The sequence below is a fragment of the Rattus rattus genome, chromosome 18 (assembly GCF_011064425.1).
Source record: "Rattus rattus isolate New Zealand chromosome 18, Rrattus_CSIRO_v1, whole genome shotgun sequence".
Classification (NCBI taxonomy): domain Eukaryota; kingdom Metazoa; phylum Chordata; class Mammalia; order Rodentia; family Muridae; genus Rattus; species Rattus rattus.
This window is the reverse complement of record NC_046171.1, coordinates 37,827,053-37,837,478: the sequence shown is the minus strand read 5'-3', so window position 1 is coordinate 37,837,478 and position 10,426 is coordinate 37,827,053.

Below are 10,426 nucleotides of genomic sequence, written 5' to 3'. Positions count from 1 at the left end.
GAATGTCTTTCTGTGATTGGGTTAGCTCACTCAGGATGATATTTTCCAGTTAAAGTTTTAAGGGACGAGTGTGGTAACCGGAAAGAACTGGACTTGGCATTTTCAGCTGTGAATTTCCTCCCTCAGTGAAGCAGACACTCGAACACAGCTCCTGCCTCCATTCCTGCCAGCATCTGCCTGGTGTGCAGTGAGCAAAGGCGTGCCCCTTTCCTTCCACTGAAGCACACAGAAGGTGACAGGGAGTGCGCAGGCCTGCAGAGTTTTTGAATCAAGAGGAAACCATGATTCCTCATAGCCTTGAGGGAGGCAGGAAACAGGAAAGGCACTTCCCATTCCGAAGAATAACCCACAAACAAGGCCTCTTCTGCAAAATTATCTTTTGTGGAGATATTCATTCAATAGCTCTTAGCATTTTAAATTCAAAATAAGAAAGCAAAACCTTGGGAAGCAAAACCTGGGACTATTTTCAGGCTTGGCACACACAGCCAGTACTTGTGACTCCAGGGGCCATGAGATGTGACCATATCATTGACTGGGGTGCTGTTATATTCACTCTGTCAGTTTGCTGTCATACTTAAAATAATTCTACATCACTTACAGAAAAATGATTGCTTTGAAAATTGTCAAAACATTTATTATAATAACTATATATGCACACATCACTCACTGTGTTTACTGTTTATAAATTTCAAATGAAAGTGATTAGGAAGCAAGTTATTAATATTTGTGATTTGTGAAGGATCGTGCAAAATAAACTATACACATGTTTTAATTGTATGTAAGTTTTAAAAAGTAATACTGTGGTATATAAAATAAGAATAAATATTCTTAGATAAGATATTCACAGATTAAAGTCCTTACTTAAGTTAAATGAAGAAGAAATAAAGGTATCACTGTTTGCAGACGATATGATAGTATACATAAGCGACCCCAAAATTTCTGCCAGAGAACTTCTACAGCTGATAAGCAACTTCAGCAAAGTGGCTAGATATGAAATTACCTCAAATAAATCAGTAGCTTTCCTTTATACAAATGATAAACAGGTTGAGAATGAAATTAGGGAAGCAACTTCCTTCACAATAGCCACAAATAATATAAAATTTCTTGGGGTAACTCTAACCAAACAAGTGAAAGATCTGTATGGTAATAATTTCAAGCCTCTCATGAAAGAAATTGAAGAAGATCTCAGAAAAAGGAAAGATCTTCCATGCTCATGGATTGGCCGAATTAACATAGGAAAAATGACCATCCTACCAAAGGCAATCTACAGATTCAGTGCAATCCCCATCAAAATTCTAACACAATTCTTCAAAGACATGGGAAGAGCGATTCTCAAATTCATCTGGAATGGCAAAAAAAATCCAGAATAGCAAAAACAATTTTTAATACTAAAGGAACTTCTGGGGGAATCACTATCCCTGACCTCAAGCTAAACTACAGAACAATAGAGATAAAAACTGCATGGTATTGGTACAGAGACAGACAGGTTGATCAATAGAATGGAATTGAAGATCCAGAAATAAAGCCACACACTTATGGACACTTGACCTTTGACAAAGAAGCCAAAAATATACAATGGAAAAAAGAAAGCATCTTCAATAAATGATGCTGACTGATCTATGGTAGTCCGTATGTAGAAAAATAAAAACAGACTCATATGTCTCACCTTGCACAAAGCTCAAGACTAAATGGATCAGAGGCCTCCACTTAAAACCAGATACACTGAATCTAATAGAAAAGAATGTGGAGAAGAGCCTCAAACTCTTTGGCACAGGGGGAAATTTCCTAAACACAACTCCAATGGCTCAGGCTCTAAGGTCAAGAATTGATAAATGGGGCCTCATGAAACTGGAAAGCTGTAAGGCCAAGGACATAGTCAATAGGACAAGTCAGCAACCTACACATTTGGGGAAAAAATTTTCACTCACCCCACATCCAATATAAGACTAATATCCAAAATATATTAAGAACTCAAGAAGCTTACTACCAAAATTCCAAGCAACCCAACCAAAAAAGGGGGTAAGGAACTAAACCGAAAATTCACAGCAGAGGAATCTCAAATGGCTCAGGAGCACCTTAAGAAATGATCAAAATAATTAGTGATCAGGGAAATGCAAGTCAAAATGACCCTGAGATTCCACCTTATCCCAATCAGACTGTCTAGGATCAAAACCTCAGGTGACAGCATATGTTGGCAAGAATGTGGAGAAAGAGGAACATTCCTCCACTGCTGGAGGGATTGCAAACTGGTACAACCACTCTGGAAATCAATGTCAAGGTTTCTCAGAAAATTGGAAATAGATCTACCTGAAGACCCAGATATACCACTCTTGGGAATATACCCAAAAGGTGCCCCATCAGGCCAGAGGGGCTTGTGTTTCATTATGTTCATAGCGGCCTTATTTGTGAAGGCCAAAAGCTGGAAACAATGTCCCATGACAGGAGAATGGATACAGAAAATGTGGTTCATTTACACAATGGAATACTACTCAGCTATTAAGAATCCTCATCCTGAGTTTTTCAGGCAAATGGACGGAACTAGAAAATATCATCCTGAGACAACTCAGACCCAAGAAGATATGCATCATATGTACTCACTAGTAAGTGGATATTAGCCATAAAAAAATACAGATTATCTGAGATACAGTCCACAGAACTCAAGGTTAACAAGCCAAAGGGCCTGAGTGAGGACGCCTCAATCCCACTTGGGAGGGAGAAGAAAGCAATCACAGGAGGAGGGAGGGAGGGAGGGAGGGAGGGAGGGAGGAAGAGACATGGGTGGAAAGAGGGACAAGGAAAAGAAGAGGGGAACATGATCAGGTATTAGGTTAGGGAAAAGGACTAAAGGCCAGTAGAAAAAAAGGCTAAAGGCTCTGATGGCCATTAATAAAAAAGGAAATGGGCAACATCTGGAGGTGGGAGGTGCAAGGACACTCCATAATGTATCAGAAACCTGGGAGGTGAGAACCTCTTCTGATTCAAAGCCTTAGATGAAAGATCTCAGATGAAATGCCCTACATTGCAGAGAGGGAACTTATAGAGTCCACCTCCAGCAGAAAGACAGGGCATCAAGTGGAGGGTTGGTGCCATCTCTGAGTCAAGAGCTCTGACCCACAATTGTTCCTGTCTGAAAGAACTGCAGGGACAAAAATGGAGAAGAGACTGAGAAAAGAAGGTCCAGTGATAGGCCCAAATTTGGATCCAGCTCAAGGGGAAGCCCCAAGACCTCACACCATTACTGAGGCTAAGGTGTGCTCACACACACGGACCTATCATGATTGCCCTCTGAAAGACCCAACAAGCTGCTGAAAGTGTCGGATGCAGATATTTACATCCAACCCATGGACAGAAGCTGCTGAACCCTTTGCTTAAATTAGGAAAAAGCTGAAAGAAGCTGAGGAGGAGGGTGACCCTGTAAGAAGACCAGCAGTCTCAATTAACCTGGACCCCAGAGATCTCTCAGACACTGGACCACCAACCAGGCAGCAGACACCAGCTGATAGGAGGCCCCTAACACAGATACAGCAGAGGACTGCAGGGTCTGGGTTTAGTTAGAGACTGGAGGCCCCAGCGTGGTGGAGAGGTCAGGTGGAGTAGGGTGTGGGGGAGATGGGGATATCTTCGTGGAGATGAGGTGGGGAGAGGAGGTATGGGATGTGGAACAGCCAGAAGTAGGCCTGGGAGCAGGATAAAATCTGGAATGCAAAAAATTGAAAAAGATTAAATAAAATTTAAAAAAGGAATCTTTTTTAAAAAAAGAAAAAATTTATATTTTTCTAAGTAATTATTTTATAGATCATAAATGATTGACTGATATTTTTGTTCTTTATTGAATATTGCATTGTAATTTATTTCAATTATTAGTCCTCAGTAAAAAAAATTCAAAATTTTCCATCAAAGATGACATTAGACTGCTGTGTATATGTGTGTGTGTGTGTGTGTGTGTGTGTGTGTTTTGCTCATTTCTAGCTCAATCTTTCCAGAGTACATGAATTTTCCTAACATAAACCTTTCTTACCATCAGCCCACTTGAAATTGTTGTTAAAAGAACATGGATTCATGATAATCTTCGTGGCTTAAAATAACCTCCACTCATGATGTGTGTCCTTTGTTTTGTACGGTAGAAATATCAGATAAATTCCTGCCTTTCATCTTCCTTGTTATAATTACTTGTCATGATGTTAAGGCAAACTTTTCAAACACAGAGAAGCACAAAGCATAGTCATATACATTCTGAAATATCTATCTATTTATATTTCTAGTGAAAACAGCCAAATGCTAGATAAAAGCTGGACTGTAAGTTGAGTAAGAAAGGTTGGAATTTGTACTTTCTTTGTGATTGCAGGCCATGGGTAAGTCACAGTACAGGTCTTTCTGCCTACCCACTTTTTTCCACTCTGACTCAAACAAGTTAAGCTAAGTCAGTTTTAAGAGCTATACTAGCACTGACACCTAAAATACTAACTTAATGGGGACACAATGCAATTTTCTCATGAAACATTTGAGAATTTTAAGGACAAATGGATTTTAAGGTGCTGGTAAATATTAAAAAACAAATGCTTATAAATGCTGTGTGTGTACCACACAACTAAAGAATAAAGGGATTACAACATCTCCATAATTTAGATGACTGTAGCTTTTAGAACTTCAAACTTATTTTTTTTGAGAAATTATTCATTCAATATTTATTTATGTCTTACAAATTATAGGTTGAATCACTTTTTTTTCTTTATAATAACAGTTTTTATTATTATTATTATTATTATTATTAACTTGAGTATTTCTTATATACATTTCGAGTGTTATTCCCTTTCCCGGTTTCCGGGCAAACATCCCCCTCCCCTCTCCCCTTCCTTATGGGTGTTCCCCTTCCAACCCTCCCCCCCTTGCTGCCCTCTCCCCAACAGTCTAGTTCACTGGGGTTCAGTCTTAGGGACCCAGGGCTTCCCCTTCCACTGGTGCTCTTACTAGGATATTCATTGCTACCTATGAGGTCAGAGTCCAGGGTCAGTCCATGTATAGTCTTTGGGTAGTGGCTTAGTCCCTGGAAGCTCTGGTTGGTTGGCATTGCTGTACATATGGGGTCTCGAGCTCCTTCAAGCTCTTCCAGTTCTTTCTCTGATTCCTTCAACGGGGGTCCTATTCTCAGTTCAGTGGTTTCCTGCTGGCATCCGCCTCTGTATTTGCTGTATTCTGGCTGTGTCTCTCAGGAGCGATATGCATTCACATTTTGATCATCCGTCTTGAATTTCATTTGTTCTAGGCATCTAGGGTAATTCAAGCATTTGGGCTAATAGCCACTTATCAATGAGTACATACCATGTATGTCTTTCTGTGATTGGGTTAGCTCACTCAGGATGATATTTTCCAGTTCCAACCATTTGCCTACGAATTAGAACTTCAAACTTATTTAACTTCAAACTTGATAGTGAAATGTCTAATTTTATAGCCACACCCATGGACATACATATTTGTAAATAATGTTCTTATGTCTGTTTGATTTGATTTTGTTTCACGTGAAGAAGTTGAGAAGAAAAAAATGAAGAGAAGTTGAGTATAAAATGAGGTAAATATATTTAAGAATGACACCATGGGAATGTGATTCATGGTGCAAAAACAAATGTTAAATTTAAAAGAAATTATATACAGTCTTCATTTGAATGCTCGTACATATAGCGTGACCATGGACAACAATAGGATAAAATGCACAAGAAGATAAGACCTTTAGTCTTCAATTTAGTTAAAACAGTATGTATGAATATATGTTTGTGTGTATACTGTGTATTTGTGTATGTATCTGATGTATATGTATACATTGTGAGCTCAGTTCTTCTTGAGTACTCTAAGATACCAATAGAGTAAAAAGACAACAGATCAACAGATACATAGCACAGATCCTTGGTACAGACAACACTAAAAAGAACCTAAGAGCATGATTTATTTTTTATCTATCACTGCTTCTAAAATACAGAAATTGGCCTTAAAAATTACTGTGTATACTTGTTAATTAATAAGGTTTTTCGTGCTTTAGAAGGGAAATCCTTTCTTTTACAGGACAGTTTGCAACTTAACTGCTCTAGAAAGGAAGGAAGGAAGGAAGGAAGAAAGGAAGGAAGGAAGGAAGGAAAGAAGGAAGAAAAGAAGGAAGAAAAATCTCTACAGCTTTTTATAACTTTATTTGAGCATTATATGAAATAGTTAAATTTTTGTCAACATCAGGAATCATTTTACTTTTAATTGTAAAATATGCTTTTAAGAGCAACAAGGAAATAATCTATTGAGTAGGATATTATTTTCTTCCAGCAGCTTTACCTAATGGAGTAATTCTTTTCCTAAATTCAAAAGCAGCTCCCATCTGATAAAGAGGAGTATAAGATGAATGGCTTCACTGAAACTGGAATTATTCATCTAGCAAGCCAAGGAAATAGTAAACCTACAACATGAACTAACCATGAGAAGAAAAGGCTTTTATTAGGTCTGTACAGGATCCAAAAGTACAGCCTTGTTTGTGCTATGAGCTTCTGTTTATTCAAACAGAAAAGAAGTAATGTGTTTGTAACACCCACCTACTGGGTAACTTTAATTGTGTTTGAGGGTGTTGTGCATGCTGTCAGAGAAAAGGAATGGATAGCTTCCTTAGATGTGTACCTTGTAAGCCAACCACAATGGCTGTCCTGATAAGATAGACGCACTGGCAATAATAGCATTGATATCATGGGAGAAACCAACCCCTTTCTGGTTAAATGTAAGACCCATTCCACAAGCCTATGCTCATATCTGGCATCATTACAAATCCAAGAACCTATGACTAGATGAATCACAGGTCCTAAGGGAAAAACCACTACCATTATTTTGCTAAGTTGGCCTTGCATTAAATATCAAATTCTAACAAGTTATTGGTATACCCATAGGTCAGCACACCTCTCAACCCTTTGAGAAGCTTCTATTTCCATTATTAACATGGAAATCGCCAACTGGCCAAGATACAGAAAATAAAGATTATAGAATGCTCAATCCTAATAGAATATATAAACATATATATGTATATACATATTTATAATATATAGGGGAACACACACATATATGTGTGTGTGATATATGTATGTGTGTGTTTTTTTTTGTGTGTGTGTGTGTGTGTGTGTGTGTGTGTGTGTGTGTGTGTGTGTGTGTGTGTTTTCCTAAGGCTCAGGGTCTCAGGGTCATTACAGTATAGGAGAAAGAGCAAAGAGTATAAGAGACAGAGGTGGTGGATGACAACAAGAAAACAGTATCATCTGGACACAGCCAGGCATTTGCACAAATGAACTCACAGAGGTAACAACAGCGTGTATAAATCCTGTGCAAGTTTAAGAACGAAAAAAATCCCAGTAAGGAGATGGCTGTTAGGCACAAAATCCCTCCTTTAGCTATGGAGCCATTAGGAATTTTAGCTTCTAGGATAAGGTGCGGCAGTCTTCTCCAAGAGTGTAGTCCCAAGTGAACTGGTCACAGCACAGTGGAGAGATCACATAAACAAGAACATTTTGACAGCACATATTTGCTTTGCTGTCAAAACAAGACATATTTCATTTCAAAAAAAGACACAACGATGTGTGAGTGTCAAATGTAGTAGGTCTGCGAAGAGTTAGATAAGGGTTATGAATATGATTAAAACACAGTGGAAGCAGGTTTCAAAAATTATAATTTTGTGAAAAAAATAACAAATTTTTTAAAAACTACTCTTGTTTGATGTTTGTTTTCCTAGATGAAGTTTCTCTGTGTAACAGCTCTGGCTATCCTGGAACTCACTTTGTAGACTAAGCTGGCCTTGAAATCATAGAGGCCAGCCTCTGCCTTGGAAGTGCTGGGATCAAAGGCATGCACCACCACATCCAGCTTAAAAATTATTTTTAAGAATTCGTTTAAAGATGTGTAAAGTTTGTCACAACCGTTAAATCTGACTGTTGACGTTTCGAAGTGAAGTAAACAGAAGAGTGCTTAAAACTAATACACATTCTTGGGGTTGGGGATTTAGCTCAGTGGTAGAGCGCTTGCCTAGGAAGCGCAAGGCCCTGGGTTCGGTCCCCAGCTCCGAAAAAAAAAAAATACTAATACACATTCTGAATAGCATATTCAGAGGCAATGACAAACACATGGTTTTTCTCAACAGCATCTTTAAGTATGAGGAGACAGAAGAATCATCTCTGGTCCATGTTCAAGAACATCTCAAAGACCAGAAGGCCTAATATGGTGATCAAACAGCTGTACATATCCATGTAAACAATAAAACCTTAAAATTTTTATTTTAAATATTCCATATATTTTTACTAGTATTCTAAAATTTCTAGTTTTCATTCTTACTGCTGCCAAATTGACCTCAGAAACCTGCTTAATTCTGTGCTGCCAACATCCTCTGCCAAGGAATCCCCATTGCCCCTCCCTCATGCAGTTACTGATGAGTGCCAGAGAGTGTGCATTAGAGTAAATTAAAAATGTATTATTCTTAATATAAATATAAATGATGAATTAATATCAATGCAAACAGTGAATTCATGAATATGAATGTGAAGAATGAATTAATCTGGCAGCTGTAGTTCTTTACCTTATGCTAGTCCCCAATAACTGCACAGAAAAACCAAGATTTATTTAAAAGTACACTTCAATAGATGAGCGATTAAGTGATCTACGCTTATTTTTTATGCTAGTCTGGCCCCACTCCATGATACTTGCATATTATTATTGATCGGGCTCTTCAGACCCTTTATCAGGGATCCAATTCCTTCAACCTACTGGCTCATCTCCCCATTCTTCTCTCCATCCACATGCTAGCAGACATTCCACTCTATTCTCTATTCTGCCCAGCCATTGGGTGATCAGCATTTATTGACCAGGCAGAGAATAAATGGTAAGAACTGTTTATACAATTGTGAGACAGGAGATTCTTGGATAAGCCTTGCAATACCATGTCTGGATTGAAACAACACACGAGGACAGAGAAATCAACATTTGAATAACTGAAGGATAAACTTTACACAGCATATAAAATATTATGCCTACAGTAAATTGGAACCATAATCCTTCTAAGTCCATATGATCTCTAATTTTTTTATTTAGTGCAAAATTAAGGTATCAGTCATTACATCTAATGATGATGCAGCCATCGCTGCTATTTAGGTTAATTTGTGCTTTTAACATGTTTACGAATGAGGTAAATACAAGGCATTATCAAGACAAGAATTGAAGGAAAAAAGATGAAAATGGAAGATGTTATATAAATTTCCCCTTGTCATAAATTTTAAAAGAAGCTATGCCTAATTAAATTTAATTGATTAAATAATTTTTATGTATATACAAAGTATGTACTTGTGTGTTACACATGTGTGCTCACCTTCTCATGTCATGCTTGAGCAGGCTCCCACATTATGCACTTGTGGAGGTCAGAAGGCAAACTTAGGTGTTGGTTCTTGCCGTCTATCTTCTACCTTGTTTGAGAGGATCTGTTTATTTTCTTTCTTCTGTCATGAACACCAGACTGCAAACTCAACTTTGATTCCCGTCTCTGCTTCCCAGCACATAAAAATGCTGGGATGACGGGTGCTTGTATGTACCCAATATCATTCTTTCATATGGTTTCCAGGATTTGAACTCACATCTTTACACTTTTACCCACCGAGCCATCTCCCAAGCACCTACAAAAGTAATTTCAAAATCTTTAAAATCTTACTTATATAAGCAGATTATTAATCCATATGGCATCAATATGTATTTGGAGTGGATTAAGCCATTCACATTAAAAGCTTATTTTTGCTTTTATGAGATAGAACATAATACACAATGTTTCAAAACATGAGATAAAAAATGTATAGAACAATAAGAGAAATAACATGTCATAAGAAGAGATAACATGTTATTAGCATACGTCACTATTAAGAGTTGCAATGGGAGACCTGTCTACCACCACAACATAGGGAGTAGATGGGAAAAGGCACCCAAAGACATACTTGCCTCCATGGATGACCAAAGGACACCCAGAGACAAGCTTGCCACAAGAAAACAGGGAAGGCTGTAGATACAGAGCCTCATCACGAGGTGCAAGAAGAAGAAGAAGACACCAGAAGCTCTCCAACCACATGGCTCCGTGCAGTGGAAGCCACTACAACGTACAAATATATGGAACAGATATGAGAAAGAAAGAGAATAGGAACAGTTTGAGCATTATGAAGAAAGGTGGGACTGGAGACTCAAAAGTGGAGAGGAATAGCAGTTTTGAGGAGTCTGCCCCACCACCTGCTGCCATAGTGAAGTCACAGCCTGTGCTGCCACTATTAACCATGTCTGTGTCCACGGCAAGCCAGCAGCAGGGGGTCATATCAATATCCATTGCTCATATTACCACTAACGACTACACAGGACCATGTAGATGCCCAAGGGCTGTGCAGAGCTGGCC